This window comes from Haliaeetus leucocephalus, unplaced genomic scaffold (assembly GCF_000737465.1).
Source record: "Haliaeetus leucocephalus isolate CR32 unplaced genomic scaffold, Haliaeetus_leucocephalus-4.0 Scaffold848, whole genome shotgun sequence".
NCBI classification, from domain to species: Eukaryota; Metazoa; Chordata; class Aves; order Accipitriformes; family Accipitridae; genus Haliaeetus; species Haliaeetus leucocephalus.
This window is the reverse complement of record NW_010973284.1, coordinates 12,683,889-12,706,712: the sequence shown is the minus strand read 5'-3', so window position 1 is coordinate 12,706,712 and position 22,824 is coordinate 12,683,889.

Sequence of the window (22,824 nt, the reverse complement as noted above, 5' to 3'; positions counted from 1 at the left end):
TCAACAGTTTAAAGGAAGGCTATGGTCTTTTAAAATTACTTCTAATGTGAAGCGCTGGGAAAAAGTCTATAACAAAACACCATTATTTTTGTATAGCGCAAGGTCTAACGTCCCCGGAGAGTTCTTGTTTGCCAAATACTGTGGCAGTAATGACAAAAGGCTTGGTTCGATATTATGCCAGTGCATCACTTGAAAAGAGCTACCCTGATTTACACTGGAAAACTTTGGTTCAGAAGGAGGACTTCTGTATACTAAAAATATTAATCAGCATAGTAACTTATCTTCCCTCAGTTGACACAGGAAGTGCTGAAATACCATGAGGAGAACAAACCCCACTTTCTTTAGCTTGAATTGAAACACCACTGTGGCTGTTACGCTCATCCCTTCAGTGTTGAGCATGTTCAGCTTGTGCTGGATTTGAGGTCCATTTCCACCACTTATAAAAAAATATAAATCAGGACAAGGCGTGTCAGCTCAAATTGCTTTGACATAGTAAAAACATGGAAATGCTAGAAAGACTTATTTTGGGTTAAAAGAAGCTGAAGACGTCAGAAATATAGGGGGATAAATATAGACTTGGCAAATATTTGCAGAAGCAATTGAGCTTAAGCAGTAAGAATATTTAGAATGCCTTTGATAATGTTTTAAAACTTAGCAATGGCCATATATACTATGAGTCCCCATTAAATTCAAGAAACACTGAAACTAGGCAAAGGCAGAAACTATTCCCAGGTCATATAATTCTAAATGTTGGTTTCTTTTCAAGTGCTAGAGTATATTCACATACTTCTGTTCCCTCCTTGGACATGCCAGGCCTAAAGGCTTGTGTCTTGACAATCTGAATATCATCCTTACCAGCATTGCTGCAGTTCAGATAGTACTAGAAACAAATAGTTTGTGGAGTTTCTTGTTTATTATATGGCATTGCAATAACATTCTTTGAGCCATGTCTACAGTGCTAATCTGTACAAGCTTAAGTATCAACATTGCTAGTAGTCCAATTGAGACAGTAAACCTTTTTACACATGTAGCTGGAGTTTGCTCCCAGGGAAGGCACAAATCGATACAAAAAATGATAGACTAAAGGGAATTATTGCGCAACCTTTCTTCTTCAACACTGGGGATATCATTCTTGGTGGTTTTGAAAGCTCAGTTTTATGGTACTGGCTATAAATGCTATAATCTCCATTAAATATTTCAGAAGAAGACATTCAGCATCAGTGATAAATTTGCCCTACAATTGGGGCAGCACAGTTTCAGTGGCAGGGTAAGAACATGATTTTGACCACAAAATCCTTCCTGGGGTATTACCGCTTTCTCAAAAATGCCAGTGAACTTACATCCTTAGTTTGCTCATTCTTGCCTGGTCTTCCTTCACAAACCTCCATAAACAGGATCATTTCAGGGTGGATCCTCAGATTAGCACACACCTCATTCTTAGCCAGGTGCAATTGCATGAGTTGGAATAGGCAGAAATGAGACTAGAGGTCAGTCACTGATGCCCAGACCTCTTTGCTGACCCATCACACAGGCCCTGTACATACAGAAGAAGAAGATGACAGACGGAACTCAACAAAACATGCCTTCAGTATAAGGAGCTCTTCTATTCTGTCATCAGGAAGACCTCTCATAAGTGCTAAGATAAGGTGAGATATAAGATAAGATGAGCTCTGTTCACCATCTCTGAGCTTCACAGGCAATGAATTTCATACTACCAATCAATTTCATACTAGAATTACTTGGAGAGAAGTCAACAGTCTGTGCCATTATGCTCCAGAGTGTGCTGCATTTCTGAGGTGGCTGAGCCATTTGAAAAAAATAATAAGCGCTATGGGACCATTGGATAAAAAGTACTATGTTTTTATCGCTGTTAGGAAGAAATAAATAGATGATCACTGAATTGATTAAGTAAACTATTGCCCTTCTCAGGAATTATTTAGATATGCTGTGACTGTCTGGAGCAAAAGAAAAGAAAAGAACTCTGAATATAGACCTTTAATGAGCCCATCTAATTGTTAATGCAGGAGCAGCTTATGCTTCTTGAGATATTACCAAAAACTCCGGAGACAAAATTTCATCTCTTCTTGTTCATTAGAAGAGATGTTTGGAAGGCAAGGTCTATATAGCCAAGGGTAGTAAGTGTATGAACTCCCCAAAAGGATGCTTGGAAATAACAACACATGAAACAATAGTTCTTTGTTGGATCCAGCTCCTGTCCACTCAGTTAATTTTAAAAGAACAATTAGAAATCAAGAATCAGAGAGCTGCAGATTTTCTAATCCAGTAGCCGTGATTTCCTTACAGGTGATACATAACCTAGAGCACAACAACTGTTTTTTCTCTGGTAGACCTGAAAAGCCTTACACTGGACTAACTTTACAGTGAGTAAGTTTGAACAAGTGAGATGCATAAAGTTAACCCAAGGTGTAAATATCAAAGTTAATGCCATCTGAAAAGAACAACCAAGAACAACCAGATACAGCATGTGTGCTACCAACAACTCCATGGTCTACCACATAAAAAAAATGCAGAACATAAGCCTGGAAAGGACCCTTGGGTTTTCAAGGCAATAAATTGAAAACCTCAATGTATCTTGTACATTAATCCAAAATGTGGAAGCCTAGAAAAGAAATATGTATAGGAAAATAGCCTTTCTAGCCAAATAATATAGTGTTTGCCCCATGGACACTATGAGATTACTCTACCATGCCATGTACAAACTGAGAAGTTTCATAACAACTGATGGAAAAGTCACCAGTTATTGATCATTCAGTTAATAGGGATTTTGGATGAGCTTAAAGCATAAACTGATCAAAAATAAATGAATGAGATTTATTATACTGAGTTTATTTTACAAGTTTGACTAAAAGCAGCAAGTTGCTGCTTAGCTTTTATCTCCAGGTTCATTTCCATATTTTGCAGCTCAAGAATCACAAAGCTCTACAAAAAATTAACTTCAGAGTCCTAATAAGAGACTGCTGAAGCTGACAGAGAAATTGTTGAGACTGATTCTGCAGCTCACTCTTTGTGACTGAGCAGATGTATTTCTAAATTTTCCTTCCCATCATTTACTAGCTCCTTCTCCACTATATTTAGGATTGAATGCTCATTTTCTGAACATTTCCATTCTGTTGGGTTTGTTCCACATTTGAGAATCAGTAGGTCAAATGTGTTGCAGACTATTTTGTTAGACTTGTTAAAATCAAATTGAAACTGTATGATTAATGATATGAATCATCTGTGTTGTTTTTTTTTAACAGGAAAGTAAACAAGTACTTGTCTAAAGCTCCACCTGCTTTGCTGCTGTTATGGTGCTGTGCATATCAGAGAAAACAATTCCCCCTTCTCAAGGCTGAACTAAAATTAGGCTCCACCTGCAAGATGTTAGTGAAATCTTACACAGCTGCATTCCAGAGACAAGTTCCACAGATTGCTTTTGGAAAGCACTGTGCATTTCTGGCAAAATCAAAATCAAACTTGTTAGCTTTTTTGCCTAACTTTTCAAAAATGTATTATTAATGATAAATGTAATTATTATCACACTAATCATGCTGATAAGTAATCTCAAAAATAGATCCATTTAAAATGTAATTTTACACCCACATCCCACTGTATTTAACCACTTCTTTGCAAATGCAGGCAGTAATCATAATAATACTTAGCACTTAGACAGCACTTTATTCATTTATAGACACTTCTGTGGCACTCATCACCAGAGTAACTTTATTTTCTTTATTATGTCTTCAAAGTGCTGCACTGACATTAACAAATTAATCCTCACGGCACTTCAGTGAGAAAGGAATAAGTCTGATCATGCACTATTTACTAAGCAAAACTCTGCTCTTATCCACCCTCAATAGCCTTTTACTCACTAACAGAGTAGGAACATTAAAACATAGATCAATCACATGGACTACAGAGCTATTAAAAAATACTCCAATTCCAACTCTGAAGTGACAGACAATATTGCTACTGACTTCAATAGTAGAAGGGCTTAAATATATATTCTTACCCTTTTCCACAATACTTCTTTCTGATAAGCGAATGCTAAATATTCCAACGTATGGAATTGTTGGCAGTGTCTGCACAACTGTAAACACAACAAACATAAAACAAATCAGTATTTCATTTAGCAAATGGGATTGAGCTATATAGACTTTGTTTTTTCCAGAGGTGATGGGTTTTTAAGACCTTCATTTAAAAATAGAGCTTGTGTGTATTAAAAACTGAAGTGAAATTTGTGTTGGTTTTCATTTGCTGTGTTTACAGAAAGACAATTGCTTATGAGACTTTTAGTAACAATTTAAATGTAAAGTGGATTAGCTAGATATAAGTCAGTTAATAAAGTAAACAAAAGATGAAAACAGATACAGTCTTGTTATGTATTCGATAGCTCCTCTGCAGATAAAATTTAATAAATTAGAAAATATATTCTCAAAATAAGGCTCTGGGATGTACGGTGTCATTAACCAGTTGCAACACAATATAATTGACACCTGTAACTCAGGACAGACCCACAATGGATAATTAATGTCCCGATTTATTTTGCATGCTAAGATATTATAACATAAAAATAATTGAATCAAAATAGGCTACCAACCACAGTGCGTGAGTAAACATTTTGTTTACCATGCTTCCCAATTGTTACTGTTAAAAAAAGAAATATAAAAGGAGGTTTAACTTTCAGCTCCTAGATAGTGAACTCCCCTCTCTTTCCACACTACAGGCCATTAAAGACTTGACGGCCCCCTGAGACCAAGTAATTCTAGTGCACAATATAACAAAAGAGTCAGTACACTGGTGGTGTGGGAGTGGACTGGGGCACTTAGATAAGTTTCATTCATTGCGGTAGCCCAAGGGAACAGTGCATCAAGCCAGCTGCGCTGGCTCAGTTCATCCTGTAACTTTACACTATTTTCCCTCTAAGTCACTACTAATCCCTCGGGTTTACATGTTTTTTTGGGCGGCATCAGAGAAAAGCAGTGTGAAATTGCCTGAAAGCCTCTTTATAAATAAGACTTATGATATAGACCAGTTCTGTTGTTGAAAGACTGAAAGAGATGCCCTTGAGGGTTGCAAGAACCATTTTACAAGTCTCCCACTGTGATTTTTTTTTTGTCTCTGTCTAATGACTGATAACTTTAAAAAAAGCCCCAACAAACAAACAATCATTCCCAGCTTCCTCTTTTAACTTAAGTCTGTCTAGTTTGCTTGACAATATATCCAATGCAAAATATCCTTTGCTTAGATATCTTGGCTATCTTGTTACTAACAAATTGCCTCTTTTTAAAGATTTGTCTTACTCCCTGGAAAGTTTTAATGCCCTGGGACAAGCTCCTACCTGGCTGTGTGGGTGTGGCTGCCCTGAAGGCAGGAGGAGGTGAATTCACTAATACCAGGTCTGGATTTAGCCCAGGCACTTCATATCCATGGATGTGTAAGGCACGTGCTACATTCTGTGCAGCAAACTGAAACACAGTGAAGGTCACTAATCCAAGAGGAGGTTTCAAACTGACCCTGCATGTTGTTTAAACCCATCCTCAGTTGTCCCTGTGAGTTTGAAAAGCCACTTCATTTGGGGCAATGTCTAGGACTGGCAGAAAGTGGTAGTTCAGGGATAAATGTTGGTTTAATCATGCAAGCAACTGCTACAAGGTGCTGGCAAAGATGGATTCTGCCCAGTTCAGAACTTAGATGACTAGCAAACTGGGTCTCATTTGTAAGAAACAAATATAATCTGTGGTAAGAATTTATTTCTGGAAAATGTTAAAGCCTGGAAATTTCCAGATTCTCACCAAGCCTTGATGTGTTTCAAATCACACCAAATGCATCATCTGAGCTCACGCCTGACTCTCTAAAGTCAGCCTCTAAAATTAACAGTCTCAGAGATGCTATCTTACACAGTACCATCGCGTTGACTCTTCCAGCAGCCATGGTGCCTTGTTGCTGATAATGATAGTTCTCAAATGAGCACCATATGAGATACAAACATAATGCCCACCAAACATGCTGAGTACTGGTTGTCTTAGCTTTGTGGGAGTGTTTTTGGAAATTTTGCTTTCTCAAGCTTCACCTTTTGGGAAAGTTTGTATAGTGCAGCAGCTGATGATACCACAGCCTTCAGTACTCTAATAGTAACATTTGGAATCAGTCATTAGATGATGTAATGTTCTCTGCTTACAAAATAATTAATAATACAATCCCTATTTCTGAACTCGCAGTTTCTATTTCTTTAGTATTTATTTTATTTTAGGGAAGGAAAAAAGATGTTGCAGAGATAATTATATCTTATGTCAATCTACTTCAAGTACAAAGCTTTTTTCTTCTTGTTAGCATCGGTTATGGCATTTGAACCACATTGAAACAATTGTAAATTGGCTTACTGGCTTTCCACTAAGTGAAGTTTAAAACATTCATCTTTGAAAGACAACTTTTTTCTTCAGTTCTAGTTAAAGATCTTGACAAATATATTTGCCTTTTAACTATAGCAAATTAATTATTAGTTTCAAGACACTTTCATTTGTTTAGTGAAAAACAATATGTATCTGTAACTATACCTATATCTATACCTATCTATTTAGTACCAGAAACCTCGAGTGGAAATTAAGTGATGCTTAGGACAGATTTACCCTTTAGACAGAAATATGGATGAAACAGGCACAAAACTATGTCTGTGTTGATGGTTCATCGATCAATTTGCTATTGATTCTGTGATTAACAACATCAACTCACTTATATTGAAACCTACGAAGCTCCTTAGCAGACAAGTTGAAAAGCCATTGCTTTTCGATGATAACTTTCTTGTTAAACCAGTGACAAAGCTCCTATCTAAGGGGTCAGTTCAAGACCCTGAAAAACAGAAAGAGAAGCAGAACTGATAAGTGAAAAATTAAGAGTTTCGTCCCAAATGAATTACCTAAGAGTACTTGCTTTGGGATTGCTCTGTATTCTCTCACAAATTTGAATCTATACGACACAGCATGAAATGGAAAAGAACTAATTAGTGTGAGTTCGATAACTGCCAAAATGACACAAATCAGTATGTTTCTAAATTTTCTGCAGCATGGATCCTCTCATCACAACGACTGGGATGTATATTTATTTAATGGGTGAGCATATCTCTAAAAGCTATATTGTTTTCTGTATGTCAGGAAGTGCTCAAAAATCACTCATCATGTGTAGTAAATGTTTGGACAATTCAGGCAACAGAACATTTTTACATTGTTGTCTGTTTACCAACATCTTTCATCCTTGCTACACAAAAAAATACCTGTTAACTTATGTAAGCTGTTCTTTAGGGAAGGTGTTGTCCTGCTTGGACTCAAATACTTTTGAGTTTGTCTGGACGATTCTGTGAAACTGTAAGATAATTTGAAGAATCGGATCTAGTTTTATGGGGCTTAGCAGTTAAAAAATGTGATGGTACATTAGTAAGCCTTACTCCTACTTCTGGTAGAATCAATCATTACAAAGCGTCCATTACTGTTTACTTTCATTACCCCTTTTGTGCATGGGGTTTTCTGAAGGACATGGTATTTCATGCCATATACCTGTCCTGAAAACAGTGGAGGAAGAGAACAATGGCATGGCCTCGAGTGCTTTGTTTATCACAGCATTTTTCCGAGCAGCAGTATGTTTCTATATGGCAGAAGTTGCTTTTGACATGCAGATCAAGCAAGATGGTCAATACAGAGTCTTCCCTTTCGGGGCATTCCAGTCATTCCACAGTGGGACGCCTCTCCTTTCAGTGCCTCTAGCCCTTGGTTTCCTTTTGTAGCTCAGTGTCTTACCGTTGCCCCTTTGGCACAAATTCCTTAGCAGAGACTTTTTCTGAATTTGATCTCTCAAGCAGAGGTTCTTCCTTTCCTTTCCCTTCCAAAAGATTCCATGGCCAAGTCTTTACTCTGACTTTCTCTTCCTGACAAGTAGTTGTTCTCAGATGCTCTACTAATCTGCAATTTGGTGCAAGCTTTTTTTAGCTGAGAGTGAATGAGGAGAATAGTAAATCTGGATTGTACTGCCTCGACAATATGCCATGGCCTTTTCTCAGGGGAGAAGAATAGGGAGGGAAACTTTGGGCCTATTCATTAGTCTGACTGATATTTTTTTTCTTAGTTGACAGCTAGCACTGAAAGTACTTCAAAGGTATTAGATAAAGAAGAAGGAACAGAGGGCCAGCACATCCATTAAATCCATTTATTTAATAAACCATAAAAAGCTTCAGAGCATGAGTGAGATGTCTACAAGTGCACAGAGCCAGCTTTCTCTCCAGCCTTTTACTGCCACTGTTAGGGATCAGCAAGAGCTGGAAAACATAAGCTGCTTGAGAATGGCAACACTTTGACCTGAATAAACAACAGTGCTTATTTATAGCAATCTATATAGCAAGACAAGAAGGCCCAGGTTTAATACAAAACAGCTATATTTTCTTGAGCCAGCAATGAGCAGACTTCCAGGGAGTCCAACACAAGTTTGACATCAGTATCTAACATGTATGTAACGTCTTCCATAGCAACAGTCATAAGCAGGCTTGGCACAGAGCTCTCACAATGTAGCTGTGCTAGATCAAAACTAGATTAACTTGGCTTTAGTCTCTTATTTCTTGAGATAGTCACCTCTGGCACTTACATCAGCATTCACATTCCCTTCAGTCCCTTGGTAATTACAAATTCCTTGAGGCTAAATGGATATTGGAAGCATATGTAAACCCACTTGAAGATCTAGGCCAACAAGCCTTTGATGAATTGATGGGAACCAAATTGGTGCCAAATCCAAACTTTCTAACTTTCTAGAGAACCTTCAGGTGCTGAATTTGTGGCCTGAAAAATATTTACTTTAGATAAGTTATCACAAGCTATATATGAGTTTTCTTGGTATCTTGTCTAGTGTGCTACTGTGGTAAATGATTAGGTCACTTTAGGGTCAAGAGGAATAGCTCTAGTTTTCCTTTGAAGCTCACCTTGGATATTTACTGCTGAGTACATAGTAAATCCAAGACTTGGTCATACATGCTTCATGTAATCAGAAAGCCTGACTGTCATTTACCAGCTGTTACCAACTGTTCTGCCACAGGTGTAGGTCAACAGGGTCATTCACTCCACAGAAGTATAGCTGTGGCTTCAATACTGCACTGGTGTTGAGCAATAACTGGCAAGAAAGGATTGTTTGGTGCTGCTGTCCTAGTTATCATTTATTTCGTTATCTTTTATATATTTTCTTTTGAGATTAGCTGGGTGCTTTCATCTTGGCTGAAGCGTGCCAGTTGGTTGTGTTTCAGACTGCAACTTTTTTAGTTTGTTTTAATTTGACTGCTTTAAAAGTCTTTGCTTGTGTTAGCAATATTCTCCAGGTGTGTGTTGACACTTTTCTGAGAGGTCTTCTGTTGTAATATATCAGCTGGCTTTGAACTTGTCACTCTTAGACAAAGAGGTAAAGAGCATACCTGAAATTATGATGCACAATCTACACCTCACACATGACTCAGGAGTTCTGTTTGGCTTTTTAGAGGAGAACAAATCTGTGGCTTTAATTTTGCAAGGTTCTGTGCACTCTCCAGAGTGCTGGTAGCAGCTGTTAACTGCCAAATGCTATTTCCAGGGTTGTACCTCCATTAATCATTGTGCAGGTGCACGAACAAAAAATGGTTTTCTGGCATGATATGGTGTTCATTTCAAGAAGTTAAGGTTAGACAAAACAGCTATATTGATGTTAAGTCTATTCAAGATGAAGGGGCAAAGAAAATCAGTGCTTTCCTCACAAAAAGAACAAAATCATTTGTGACAGAATTATTTCAAGTTTTAGGATTTTCTTAAACAGTTCTAGTTTTTATAAAGGACACCACAGAAAGAAAAGTACTGTATGTTTAAAGTAAAACATTCTCAGGTGTTCATAGTACTCACTATGGTTGTAGTTTCAGATTTACATTTTCCAGGTGTTATTTTCCCAGCCAGGTCTAAAGACTGGATATTATTTTTCTCAGACTAACTATGAAAAACTGTATAGTTGTTGTCAACATTGGAAAAAACAGCCAAAAATCCATTTGTATGGATCATATAGCATGGATGATTTATATAAGGTACCAGAAATCTTCCATAAAGATTTGTATAGATAACCCATCCAGGTTACTCTGAAGTAAACATCCCATTAATTGTCCACACGGTTGTGTGTCTGTAAAAAAAGCACGTAACTTAATACACAACTTTGGGGCATTAGCTATTGTACGTGTGTAGGTAGGACCCACGTAATCTTGATCAGACTGCTTTTGACATGCTAGCAAGTCTTGCCTTTCATGCATGGATCATGTAAGTTCACCATAGGCTAACAGTTAACATAAAGCTTCCAGAAAGTTTCTACTAGTATTTAATATTCGATATGATAGAGACAAATAAATGTTAACGCCCTGTAAATTGAGTGTGTAACACTGAAATTTGTACTGGATGGGACACACAAAGTTGGAAAAGAGCTGGAAAGAGCTGAGAGATGACTTCAGACAAAACCTTCTCCTGAGTACACAATAAGCATGAAGAGACCTCTTGTGCCTGTTCCCTATTTTTGCATTAGGCAGTGGAGCTGGCCTGGCTGCTCATGTAATATTTTGCAAAGAGGCTTCCCTGATCAAAACCTTCTCTGGAGGAACTGTGCTTGCCTTTGGCATATGCCACCAGTAAATTTCCTGTCGGTGTCAGGCACTTTGAGTCTGACACTGCAGAGTGTATCTGAAGGACAAGACTCTAGTCCTAAATGAATATTCTCTAATTTATATCTAATGTATTCACTCAGTACTGTTTTCTTAGATTTCAATTAGGTTGTCTTCAATTTTCAAAACCTAATTTGCTTGCTGTAAAAAAAGATGCTCATTAAATAGTTTTGTTAAGTATCAGTTCCCTGCAGCAGGTCATGCCTAACATTACTAGTTAGATGTGTGGCACCAGCATCATTCAGCCTGTGTAAAGTATATTCAGAGCTGAAAGTGATTTGGAGAGGGAAATTTCAAAGGTGACAGCTGTTCATATCTCATCAAAAACCCCACTGCTCTTCTGTTCCATGAAATTTTACTCCTACCTTGACTCTAATATATACTCTGGAAATCTGCTGTGCCTCACTCAAAATATCACTGAAGAACCTCATGAGAGTCCTCACAAAAATATTCTGCTACATCATGGATGCTATATTAATACGTAGGAAGAGAAAGACACTGAAGATGGTTATCAGATACTATAAGTGAGCTGAAGGATTTCTTCTAAGGTGAGTTATGATAAGCATGAAATCTACTATTTTTTCCTTCACTTCAGATTTTTTAAAACATTCATTATTAAGTGGCTTTCATTTTTTTCAGTCTTACTACCGCGATGTTAAGAAACTTTACAAACAAGGAAATAATCTGGAGCCCGCTAATTGTCCACGAGCATGGAAGCTCCTTTCAAATCCACCTGCAAATGCCACATGTGACTGCTGTGAAGTGGAATGTCTCTTTCTTAATCCAGCCTACAACATTATTTGCACTGGGTTAGACTAATGGAAACATTTTGTCTATCTTCCGTTTTCCTTTTTTTCTCTCTTTTTTTTTTCCCCCCTTACTGCTGCTGACAGCATAGAAAATGGTATTTATTTTCTGCAGGGTCACATTCTAACTCTGCTGGCTTATAAAAGTAGCTTTCACTAATGGTGGATCTAGGGTCTCCTACCTTTGAGCCTGAGTTCTATCTCAGAATGAAAATGAAAGTAATGTATTTCTATATAGCTGTGTCACACCGATGTTAGAAAATTATGATTTGAAAATAGGATTGAGAAGGACCTTTACAACTACAAGGTGGGATCTGCTATGCTTTCTGTAATTGTAAACAGATGTTTGTCCAATCTCTTTTTAAAGAATTCCTGTAATGGAGATTCCACAGGCAATATAATGCAGCACTTACATAGCTCTCGCTTAGACAATGTTTCCCAATACCTAACGTGACCCTTCCTTTGTGAAATGCATTACACACACTTGAAAAAGGCAAAGACTTTCTTTTTCATGTTTGATGCTCTTTGTCATGTCTTCCCCTCTAGTTTTTTTAATCAGAGCATGGCTATCTTATAATAAATATTTAGAACTAATTTTCAAAGGCTGAAAAGCTACTTCTCAAACAAAACAGAACAAAACTAATATAGCTTTGAATGCACTTATCCTATCGCACCATTTCTTCTCACAGGCAAAGTGCTTAGCAGATATAGTACTTAACTATAATAATGCATAACTTTTTAACTCCTGTAATGGACATCTTGGGACAACATTTGGGCAACAAAGTTACAACCACATAGTGAAGAGCCTAAACTGGGAGTACCATTATAATAAACCTTAGCAGTTCTACTCTGCTTTTATAATGAAACAATTGAAAAATTCTATGTGGGAATATCCTGAAGGAAACAAAGAAAGATAAAGAATAATTTTTTTCAAGCAAAACTATGAGCAGACAAGCACAGCACTGAGGGAATTATTGCCCTTCTCTTGATGCATGAGTCAAAGTGAAGATTTTGGCTGAAATTGAGAAGCATAGGGACTTAAGTTACAAAGGTGACAAACAGTGATTTTCCTGAGTTGAAGGAGACGAGACAGACTTCCATAAAAAAAACAGCCTAAAGAAGTCCCTGATCACTGGAAACTGGCAAACAAGATTCAGAAACTTATTTTCTATTCTCTTCAAGACTCCAAAGCACATTTAAGGCAGCCTACATTTTCTGAACAAATAAATACACCTGATAAAAGAAAACAAAGAGGGAGTAAGAGCTATGGAAAACCTAGGCAGGTAAAACACAGTAGCTCTCAAACACTTAACAAGTGTTGATTCTCTGTTGATTTAAATCCTTACAGCTCCTTTAATGTCAATATATATTAGCTGTGGATTGCCCTGATACTGTTGAAAGCAATGGCAGACTCAGATCTGAAGGGAAATATTCTTTACTTTTTCCATAATTGAAACATATTTCCCATTGATTTTAAAATTTCTGATGAAGATAACCAGCCACATGTTCAGGAAAAGTATTAACAATAACCACAAAAATGGGCCCTGCAAGATACTGGAAAAAACATAAATATGGAATGAACATTCTAACCATCCATGATCCAAATGAAGACGGAATAAAAAAAAACCCATAAAGGTGAATCAATCACTTGCATGTTATCTTCATTTATATTTTTATTAAAAATAATTGCCTCTGTAAGCTTTGGAGTTAGAGCTTTTCTACATTAATGTGTGCTCCTAAAATAAAAATCTTGAATAAAAGGTTTTACATCTAAAATACTAGTTGGAGAGTTTTAACATCAGAGATATCTCATATAATAAATTAGAGTCATCAGGAAGGTGACCAAACCCAAGTTTAGTTAGGCATTAATTTTATTTATTTTAAACTAGATATTTCCTTAACGTTTCACTTACTGTGTTACACTGATTATTCAAATAACTTTTCACTTGCACAGCTTGATGGCCTGAATTTACTAAAAGAAACCCCAACCTCCTCATCCATTTAAACCATTTATTCTTACTCGGGTTTTATGCAGACATTACTACTATGAAGGAGTAAGTGGCATCTGATAACAACTAACAAGAAATAAGGAAGCTACAGGGTAAAAAGTGCTCTGCACAGTGTACTGTTTGCTGCTGAAAAGAGAACTGTTGATGGACAAGAGACAGTCTCTAGAAAGTTGTTTGGCCAACAGCAGCTGTTAGGCAGTAGTATAAAACAACCTTTATATAAAATGCGCATTTTATGGTTCCTAGTACAGAAGATCAAAAATTAAATATATGCAGGAACATAATTAAAGGATTAATGGCCAAAGCTTCTACATAAAGGGAGAGATTTCCAGGAAAAAAAAGTGTGTTATAAGCATTTTTTAATGACTAGGCTTTAAAAACAAACTTGAAAATAGAAAAACAACAGTTCTTTTGTGCTGCAAAGTTCACATTAAACAATTCCACACTGGCTTTATCCGCCTTAAGAACTAGGAACAGGTTTTGCCTCTTTAACTTGCCAAGATGTGATTCTCAGCCTTGTGGGTAGAACCATGAATCAGAGTTCCTTGGTTTCAACAGGTAGTCAAAGGAAAATGTTCACTTATTTAAAGTAGTTTACAATACAATGCATTTGAGCAACACATTTTGTGAGTTCAACTGCCATACTTTTGCTGGTATTCTATATGTAAGCTCAAGTGGCTATTTTAACACTCTAGTATAAGGAAATTAGGATCTTCTCTAAAGAAAAAAATTTTTTTTTTGCTTCTTTGTTTCTCTCTCTCTCTCTTTCTTTCTTTCATTCTTTTTCTCCCAAGAAGCACTATCTTGGCTTGAAGAAAATCCTTTATCTCTCATCATGGGCAGACGTGCAATGGAAAACCCCAATCTTTTGCATTAGTTCCTTTCTAATAAGCCATTAGAAAAATAGATGTTGGCAGGGAAAAATAGTCAACTACACCTTTTGTGAGTAGTCTGAGTGGGTTAGCCAGAGTATAAAGTAGACAACCTTTGGGATTCAGAATGGCCAAGCCATCAGGGAGCTTCCAAACATTCTCTTTGGTAACAGATAGTAAGCTCTTCAGCTCAAACTGTGTTGTCATATGTTTTATTCATAGGCCATCATAAGGGCCGCCAAACAGATTATCATGTTTACATCAGGCCTCCTCAGAGAGATAAATTCTTTAATAGTTGAACTGGCAGGGTCAGTCAGTACAGAGATGCCTGCCGGGCAACCAAATAATAAATAAGAAAAAAGGAAAGAAAGAAAGAAGAAATGAAATCAAACATTGAACTGCTTAATGATGTCCTTCAGCAGTCACAAATCAATATATTTTATCTCTTGCTGAAAAGGTTATATTAAGGTTTCATCATTTTAGTGGCATCATCCTTTTTCTGTGAAGTGAGTAATTGCAGAGGTACATGGAAAAAGCAGAGTCTAGAAAGGTATAACCTCATTGAAGCTGACAAACCTTTACAAATACTTATTTGCGATGTTGCATCTCTTTAGTGATTTGGGTTCCTTGTGTAATCGAAGTGCCACATGGAGTTTTCCTATTGTTTGTTGCTGGAAGTAAATGTGTTTTAGCAGGCACAATGACACAGAGCATTGCTGTTTGTGCTGGAGACTCTAATTTTAAAGCTGGATATAAGATAAAACAGGTCCAGGGGCCACTACTTATCTACAGATGCATACATATACAGTCACTCCATTGTTTGTATTTTTGTATTAAGGAGGTAATATGTGTAAAACAGGCAAATGTGGGATAATTCTCACCAGTATTAATGTATGTGGTATTTAAAGGTTTGTAAAGATTAGCTTGATATTTGCCGAGAATGCTCTCACTTTCCTTTTTTATAGGAAATGTTGTTAGCACCACTTAGATTTGAAATTGTACTCAACTGTTCCTTTTTTTCAAACCCTCCACTGGGTGGGGGGGAAGTGAGCGAGCGGCTGCGTGGTGCTTAGTTGCTGGTTGGGGTTAAACCACAACATTATGAAAATTTGTTTTTTAAAACAGAGTAGATGCAAAATACCAACTCACTCTTGCTCATTCCAGCTGAAACATGTCTATAGCCTTCTCTCATTCTGTCTAGGGAAATCTGCTTTTCTCTGTCAACTCTTCCCTATCCCAGCTTTTTTAATCTCTTTCCCCACTTAAGGACAGCTCTTGAAACCAACCTGCTGCCTTGACCTCATCATCTCTGCCGTTTTCCACTTGCTTTGCTATCTTATTTCATCAAATTCAACTATCTACAACATTTTAAATGCACTGGCTTTCTTTTTTTTTACTCCCCTCTTGTGTTATTTCATCTACTTTTCCAATGGTTGTGCCTACCCTTCCTTTTGTGATCTTATATTTTGATTTGGTTTTAATTTTTCTCCTTCTAAGTCTGATATTGTCAACCTCCCTCAACCAGACAACTGCTCTGTATTTATCCTTCTGATGCTGCAAACATCTAAGAGAATCAACAGATCAGATAGGGGTGCAGTAGAAACCTAGAGTTAAGACAGGAAGAAAAGGTGTTCTGGGAGTTAAGGTGTTTAACTACTATTCAGAAGTATTAGGTTAATCTCTATCCTGTGACACACAGTTTATGTATAATCTTTATTCAGGCACTTAGCCTTTCTGTACCTTTGCCTCCTCTCCTAAAACGTGAAGAGCAGTGCTTCCATCATATACTGTTTTAAGAAAAATCCATTACAAAGTGAAGTATAAAAAATGAAGTATAGCTGATTTGGGCACTGTACCTAATTTATTCCTTTGGAACAGGAATTACCTCCTAATTTTAGTAAAGCAATATCAGAAACGAGAAAAAAATTAACAAAGAAAGAAAAAATGGAAGTTCGTAGAAATAAAGTGAAATCGAAACTATGGACTACCAGAATTACTGCCCTTCAGAAAAGAGATGTTTGACACATGCTTTTGGTCAGGGGCAAGGAAGGAGGGAGGCACTGGCTTGAAGATCTGTGAAAATCAGGAATATGAAGCAGTGGCATGCCAATAGCTACAGCAAATGTTTGTAAATTGAAATACTGTTTTACTTTGGAGAGATCTGCTTATTAATTCACAAACAGCAGACGTACTTCATTGGGCATACAGCTTCTATTTCCCCATTATGCACAGATTCGTGGCTCGGTACCTAACATGCTGGCAGATGAAAACATTTTGAAAAAAATATTTTTTATACATTCTGTTGTGTTAAATTCAGTTACATGGCATCCGATTAGGCTGCTGGAAGCTATAGTGATGAATTACAAGAAAACATGATGAGACATTACAAGCTGCAACAAAGTTGGCCAGAGTATAAGAAATGTGCATGAGGCAGTGACTTAAAAAGATACAAAGGGATGAATCCAAATAATCAACAACATCTAAGTGGCACACCACATAGTGTGAGGGGCAACAAGAGAAAAATTTTCTGTTTCTTTGGTCCTGAGTTGTTCCATGTTGGGCTTAGAACTTTGAATAAGTAATAGCTCATGAAGACAACAAGCAATTGAACCAGCAGCTGGCAAACGGTAAGACATACAGAAGCTTTGATTCCTTTGCTACATGTCGGGAGGAAGGATGCTTTATGGGGACCATGAGGCTACCACTGTGACACCAAATTAAACAGGGCTTGTTGCCCTGAATCTTTCTTGTAGTTATATTGAAAAGATTGGTGAAATTGTGCTGCTGCGCATATCACAGAACATATATCTATCCAAAAAAGTCAGCAAAATTTGGATTGTGTTTTTCCTCTCAGTTTGTGTTTCGGGCACTGCAGTATATTTGGAGTATGAACAGTACCTTGGACTTTTTTAGAGTGCAGTATGTTTAGCCTGACAGAGTATATGGAGCAAACACCTGCCTATTTGTAGAGAAAGTGGATTTAGGAATGATGGAGTGGGCTCTTGTGGTGTGCTTTATTTAGTTTATTTATTTCTATTTGCCAATGAGGCAAAAGGCTTACAAACTTCAGCCTTTTCTGGTCTCCAAAGACAAGCATGGAATATTTTATAGGCAAGAGAAGGCATAAGTGCTATATTTTTCTGTAATTTGAAGAAACTTAATCTTCAGCATTTTGTATATCATTTCAGACACTGAAAAATTTCATATAGCTTTTGGACCTGTTTCTCAAGCCAGCAAGTAAATTCCTGTTACTATTCAGGGAAGCGTTGTAAAAGGAAGTGGAAGAACAGGGGAACCTTATTATATTGTAACATCAGAACTATTTGAAGAAATACAGATGGAGTATTATAAAAATACGAAGTAAAATGTGGGAATGGGAAAAGAACCTTGTATGTTTACATTTTTCTTTTTGCTACAGACATTTGCAACTCTATTTTATAAATTCAGGACATCTGCTTTATTGCGCTAGAGGAAAAAAAAGGTAAGATGTAATGATAGGATTCGGGACTCTTCTGATCTTATACTCCACACAGCTAAGTTTTTTTCTGTAGTTTTAATGAAAGCATGGCACAGCACGCTCTAATTTAAATTATGCGCTCTCAGTGTTTTCCCTCTTTGCTACCAAATTATACCTTAAAAATACAAGCCAAAGTGGAAGGGAGGTAGAAGAAGTGAGAAATGAGTACAGATTACAGCCAGAAGAGAGAAAATGTTGGAAGCGAGGATTCTCTCCAACTCTGTACACTTACAGTGACAGAATTAAAATATACATTGTTTTGCACTGTTCATTCACTGAAAGGCATTGGGCTCCTGTTAGAAGAGTACTGTCTCTGCATATACATGATGTGGTAGATTATGGGCAAAACCAATATGAGGCATGACTATTGCAGTAGTAACACAAGAACGCCAGCCTTTGGGATAACACGGTATTTTAGTGAGGCACTGACTGCAGAGGGTGAGACAGGGAAGGGGAAAGGCACCAACCAAACTTACAAATCCAAAGGGTTAGTTCAACAACTTCAACAACTACTTCAGATTTCCCTTTTAGTTTCAAGATTTTGGATGTCCTGGATCAAGTGACCGGAAAAGCATTGGTAAAAAGTACTGAAAGAAAATCTATACCATTTGAAAAAAAACCACCTCTGGGTATCTCTGACACTATTCTGACATCATTTACGTTTGTGGGCAGCTGCAATGCAACATCACCGGGTTTCAAAACCCTGCATAGATGGTAACTAACAGGGGGAAGAAAAAGTCTGTTCTCTTTGGTTTCTTTGTACCTCTTTCTTTCATACCTTGGTTAATCCACATCTAATTTGCTATTGTAAATTGATAAACACAGCATAACTGAGGTAATCCTGTGTGTCTAGCATAAAAGACTGAGCAACCAAGTTTTGGTGCAGCTGTGCATAGAATCCCTTTAAAAGACACCTTGGGGACTGGTCTTCAGGTGTGTTGAGCAACATCACCATGGCTTTCAGTGGAGTTGTGGGTATTCTACATCTCAGACATAAAGAGAAAAGGAAAATCCTAGCAGGAGGATTCCAACATAGCTGTATTTTCTGGAAGCACCATCTAATATGTAAGAAAAGTATTATTTATTGAGACCAGAAGTCACTGTAGTCCAGTGCTCAGTAGCAGATGCTTAGAAAAGAGTGTAACAACAGGACAGGCATCTAGTGATGCCTCTCTAGTATAATATTCCATCTCTCAGTCATCTGCAGTCAGATATATTCTGAGTCAGTTCTTGGTGGATTTCATAAGCTTGTCTAACTGCTTTTTGAATCCATGCAAATTCTATTATCTACAGCCCCCTCAGAAATACTTAGGTACTATTATGTATTGTTTGATTTTTAACTTGCTATCTGACAATATAATATGAGGACTATTTTTCTTGTATTATGAGAGACAGTGAATAATTTTTCCCTAATCACCTTCTCCATGCCACTCTGATTTATGGAGTTTTATCATATCCCTCATCAGTCATCTGTCCCAGGCTGAAAAGCATCTAGTTATTCCTTGTACAGAAACTGTTCCACACATCTGATCATCCTACCTGCCTTTCTCCGTAACTTTTCAGGTTCTAACATCAGTTTAAAAAAAATAAAAAAGGGGAAGGAGGAAGGTCTCTAAAAAGTCTTTGATTTGGGAGAGCAATGTGGACTCATACATGATGTAATGATTGTTCCTCTTCCTCTCTTAATGGTTTTTGCTCACTACTGAGTCCTGAGCTGTGGTTTTGGTTTTGTGTTTTTTTGGGGGGTTTGGTATTTTTTTTTTCAGAGCTCACTTTCATAATTCCAAGATCTCTTTCCTCAGCAGCAATTGCTCAGCCATTCTGCAAGTAAAGTTAGGATTGTTTCTCCTATGTGTCCTTGAGTTGGGACACAGGAAAAAGACCTTCAATATTCAAGATCTGTATGGATCTTTCATGATTTGTGGGATTTGTGGTTTCCCATTTACTGCTTAGAAAGAATGGAGGAAAGCAAAATAAACATAGCGAAAAAGAAATCTCTGTGAAACTTAAGGAGCTTTTGTGGGTTTCCTATGACTTTAATACTATATTTAATATCAAAGAAATTAAGTAGCTGTCGGTCCCAAGATGGGAAAATCAATTCTTTTCTGACATTTAATTTGTGCTTTTGAGATGCAACATAACAGTAGTAGAGTATAAAGGTTCTGACTTTCCTATTGGTTAATTTCAAAGCTTTGATTAAACCTTTCATTTGAAATAGTTTCAATTTTTTATTTGACATTTTTACCAAGGTTGCAAAATCTCTGACTGTTTTAAATGAGAAAAGAGAGTAGGATGTAACTTCCTACCCATAGATCCCAGGTTTTTGAACACCATTTCATTGGAATCTGTATCAACTTTTCACTAGAAGTTCACACTGTAATGAGTTTGAAGAGACAACAAAGGCATAATACACGTATTAGACTGGCTGTATTCCCCATCTTGTCCAGTATCAAAATCAGACTGCTTGCAAGACAATGAATTTTTTGGACTTCTCTATGAAAAAACCTGAACAGTCTTATGCTGGGGAACAAAGAAACCCAGGGAGGCCATGTGATGTGACTGAAAGTACAATTAAGCCCTTTCCAGTGAAAGTGGATCAGATAGCTAAGTGTTTCAGGCTCCACATCTTTGTCCAACTGCGCACTCTATATTATTTTCTTTGCCTATTACTATTTTTTTCTGTATTTGTCTTTAGAAATACCACTACATGCTGTAAATATACCCACAGCCACATGTTAGTAGCTGTAACTCAGCAATGAAGTCATGTTCTCTGGTCTGGAGCTGAAACAAGATCTAATCTTATTCCCACTGATAGCAGTAGAAATACTTACAGTAGAAAATGTACTGTTAAAATGAGTGTCCCTTTAAGTATCAGTTGCATTTTTTCATAACTAAACTTATTTAGTCATGGATAAAGCCAGATACTGCAAATATTTATAACTAAATGGTGTGCTGGCAGCAGTCTGTCAAACTGGAATGAGTAGGACCACTGCCATGAGTAAGTGCTGCATGAGGAAATGAGTGTTGGACCAAGCAAGGCTTCATTACTGTCACAGAGGTCTAGACAGCAGGGAACTGGTCTGGAAGGAAGGCTGCACTTCTCTGCTTGCCTCTGACGTGCTCTACTCGGGGTTGCTTAGCCACTCATTTTGCTTCTCTTGACTCCTGACATACTAACGCTCTGGTATGGTGCAGGGACAGCACGTTGCTGGCCTGATCTTGTTTAGGGTCTGTGGGTATGAATGGAGTGCAAATGTTGCTTTGAGAGGCGAGCTACATATTCATTTTGATAGGTAATTATAGATGACTGCTGTGACTAACATTTTAAATATATTATAGAGTTAGGATTATTAATATGTGTCTTAATGAAAATGTGTTTGGTAAATTCTCTCAGACAAATATGCTTTTGTTCTGTCCATACGGCACTGAGCACAACAGGGCCCTACTCCTTCTTTAACTTCTCCAGTGTAATACAAGTAATAAATAACAATATATGCTCATGGGAGGACTTAGTAGTTAGGACATCTTGTTTATTACCTTACAGTATACATAATTCAAGCTTTATTTTTGTTACTTTCTTTTTTTTTTTTAGTAGACTACTTTTCCATCTTCTTCAATCAGAAGTCAATAAACTACACTTTTGTCCTATGTCTAACTTGTCAAGGTCTCTAAGAGAAAATATGTTTTAAAGGAGTAGGAGTTAATGGTCACTCCTGCACCATAAATTGCATTGGCAGACACACTAGTAGCTTGTAGAAGTAAGGATGGCTTTCTCCTTGAAAGCTCTAATGAGACTGGGGAATAATATACAATCTGTGATTCAGGTACACTGCACTGCAAATTCAGGAGCTTTTAAACAAGTTGTAATGCTTAATAATACTGGAAATACATTCCATCTGCTTCTTTTCTGAACTCGGTGAGATAAATACTTGTTATATTTGTGGAACTTAACTGCCTTTGATTTCTATTGCTTTCAAAATACTTAATGATTATTTTATACATGTGAAAGTAAATGCCCTCAAGGATTATCTTGAACTCAACCACAACGGATAAAAAGGAAAGACACCAAATTGTTCTGGAAACTTCTCAACAGTTTTTGAATAACAGACTTTTAACTCAGTTACTACAAATCTTTATAATTCATGTCATTATTATTAAGCATCATAAGTCTCCCAAGACAATTACAGCCAATAGGGGTATATTAGTTTAATTTTATCTGATGTGTTTTCAGACTATGTAGGCAACTGCTGCTAGAAGAAGGAAACTTGCAAGGAAGGAAAGAATGAAATTTTAATACTTGATTGAAGCACTCTGGGAATGTCTTTTTGAAGGAGTCAGACAACTTAAGACTGGACTTTTTCTAAACAATAAAATGAGTCTCACTTCTAAAGACTAAAACTTGACAGATTTGTAGTTTTATTTCTGCTACCATATTCTTTAAAACCTGCACAAAACTGGCGGCCTGGCAGAATTCATAGCTCTGGAAATAACTCGATATGTATATTAACCCCAGAAGAAACAAGGTTGATTCAGTCTATAACCTGTACTCATCTATAACCTGCAACCTGCTCACGGTCAGTGCAACTAATTACTTCTTTCACTTTATGAGCAAAACTTTGCATACAATGTTTTTGTTCTGAGAATGTGTCAATATGCAAATAACTAAGAAAAAGAGCCTTCCTAATCTTTAGAGAGGCTCAGACACCACTGGACTCTATATCAACTTCATTAGTTAATGACTGGAAGTACTTAATGACTGTATATGCCCTTACTGTCAGTCTCATAACCTTACTCCTTTTCCAAGATGCAACTGTACATTCAACTACTCAGAGCCCATTATGTATTAAAGACTATTGTTTTTTATTTCATCTATGTAATGTAAAGTACTTTCCAGTAATTAACATGTAAGAATTTGAAACAAAAC